Below are 2,705 nucleotides of genomic sequence, written 5' to 3'. Positions count from 1 at the left end.
TCCCCTTTGTTTAGCCTTGACTTCCATTTATACACCTCGATCATGTCGCCCCTCACTCTACGTCTCTCGAGGAAGTGCAAATGAAGATGCTTTAACCTGTCTCTGCACTTAAGGTTCCTAATGCCAGGGATTAGTCTTGCCATTCTCCTGTGAATTCTTTCCAAGGATTCTATATCCATTCTGTAATACGGTGACCAGAATTGAACTGCGTAATCCAAATGAGGTCTCACAAGCTCAATATATAGATTTAAGATGACCTCGCTAGTCTTGTAACTAACACTCCTTTGTATGAACCCAAGTACTTTATTAGCTTTGTTTCGAGCAAATCCACATTGTTTACTTGGATTAAGATTCCTACTTATCATTACTCCTAAATCTCTCTCGCAGTCGGATTTCTCAATAACATCATTGTTCATCTGGTATCTGGTTTCCCTGTTTACATCTCCTATACTGAGTACTTTACATTTGTCCACATTGAATTTCATCTGCCATTTTTCAGACCATTAAAATAATTTGTTTCGATCTTCCTGTAATTTTGCGGAGTACTCGTCAGATTAAATTACACGTCCTATTTTAGTGTCATCAGCAAATTTACTTATGTTGCTCTCTACGCCGATATCTACGTCGTTTATGTACATAATAAATAATAATGGTCCAAGTACTGAGCCTTGCAGAACTCCACTAGTGACGTTGCTCCAATGGGATTTAGTGCCGTTAATGCTCACTAGCTGTTTCCTGTCCTGTAACCACGCCTTAATCCATTTTAGAATATCACCTTTAATGCCATGAGTAACGATGTTAGTAAGCAAATAGACAAACTAAAGCCTAAGAAGTCACCTGGTCCCGATGAGATATTTGCCAGAGTATTAAAGGAATGTAAGGAAGAGCTTAGTATGCCCTTAGCAAAGTTGTTTAACATGTCCTTAAAAACAGGTGTAGTACCAGAATCCTGGAGGATAGCGAATGTAATACCGATTTTCAAGAAGGGGGCTAGATCACTATCCTCTAACTACTGCCCAATCAGTCTAACATCAATAGTAGGCAAATTACTGGAAGCAATCATTTCAAACTCTATTCGAAATCACCTGGAGAAGCACAGACTGATCAATGATTCCCAGCATGGCTTCACAAGCGGACGTTCTTGTCTAACTAATCTATTAACATTCTTTTCATCAGTTTTCGAATCGGTGGACGAGGGGCACAATTATGATGTGGTATATCTCGACTTTAGCAAAGCCTTCGACAGAGTCCCCCACGAAAGACTAATTAGAAAGGTAGAAGCTCATGGCATCAAAGGTAACATCCTTAAATGGATTAGGGCGTGGTTACAGGACAGGAAACAGTGAGCATTAACGGCACTAAGTCCCATTGGAGCAACGTCACAAGTGGAGTTCCCCAAGGCTCATTACTTGGACCATTATTATTTATTATATACATAAACGACATAGATATCGGCATAGACAGCAACATAAGTAAATTTGCTGATGACACTAAAATAGGACGTGTTATTAAATCTGACGAGAACTCAGCAAAACTACAGGAAGATCTAAACAAATTTTTCGAATGGTCTGAAAAATGGCAGATGAAATTCAACGTGGACAAATGTAAAGTACTCAGTATAGGAGATGTAAACAGGGAAACCAGATACCAAATGAACAACGATGCCATAGAGAAATCAGACTGCGAGAGAGATTTAGGAGTAATGATAAGTAGGAACCTTAAGCCAAGTAAACAATGTGTTTTTGCTCGTAACAAGGCTAAGAAAGTACTTGGGTTCATACAAAGGAGTGTTAGTTACAAGACTAGTGAGGTCATCCTAAAACTGTATCTTGCTCTAGTGAGACCTCACCTGGATTACGCAGTTCAGTTCTGGTCACCGTATTACAGAATGGATATAGAATCATTGGAAAGAATTCAGAGGAGAATGACAAGACTAATCCCGGGCATTAGGAACCTTGAGTATAGAGACAGGTTAAAACATCTTAATTTGCCCTCCCTCGAGAGACGTAGAACAAGGGGCGACCTGATAGAGGTGTATAAGTGGAAGTCAGGGCTAAACAAAGGGGACATTGCAAAGGTACTCAAACTATCCAACCAGGAGCGAACTCGTAACAATGATTTTAAATTGGACAAATTTAGATTTAGGCGTGAAATAGGTAAACACTGGTTTGGAAACAGAGTAGTGGATGAATGGAACAAGTTACCAAATATCATCATTAACTCGAATATGCTGAATAGCTTCAAACATAGGTTGGATGCTTATATGAGCAATAGGGGTTGGGTGTAAATGGGACTGCCCAGTATGGGCCAATAGGCCCGCTGCAGTTTCCTCCATTCTTATGTTCTTATGTTAATCTTTTCGTGTTTTAGTTTGACACATTTTATAGAATTCCTTGGGGTTTAACTTCGCCTCCCTTGCTATCTTCAGCTCATTATTTCTCTTGGCTTTTCTTATCTCGGTCTTAACCCTACCGGCCAATACCTTATAGTAATCTCAGAGGTAAACTTCATGATTTATTTTCCTACCTATAGCCTTCCTTTGTCCAATAATGTTATTTAAATAATTATTTATCCAGTTAGGGTCATTGTTGTTTGATCTGAGTTTTCTGTATGGTATGTTCTGCCTTTGTGCATTAAGTAATTCATTATTTAAATTGCCGAGGAACTGGCAACCTCAGTTCTCGTTATCAGGTCAATCTCAACCT

The sequence above is a fragment of the Homarus americanus genome, unplaced genomic scaffold (assembly GCF_018991925.1).
Source record: "Homarus americanus isolate GMGI-L3 unplaced genomic scaffold, GMGI_Hamer_2.0 scaffold25827, whole genome shotgun sequence".
NCBI lineage: Eukaryota > Metazoa > Arthropoda > Malacostraca > Decapoda > Nephropidae > Homarus > Homarus americanus.
The sequence above is the reverse complement of the archived record's forward strand: the minus strand, read 5'-3'. Positions refer to the sequence as shown.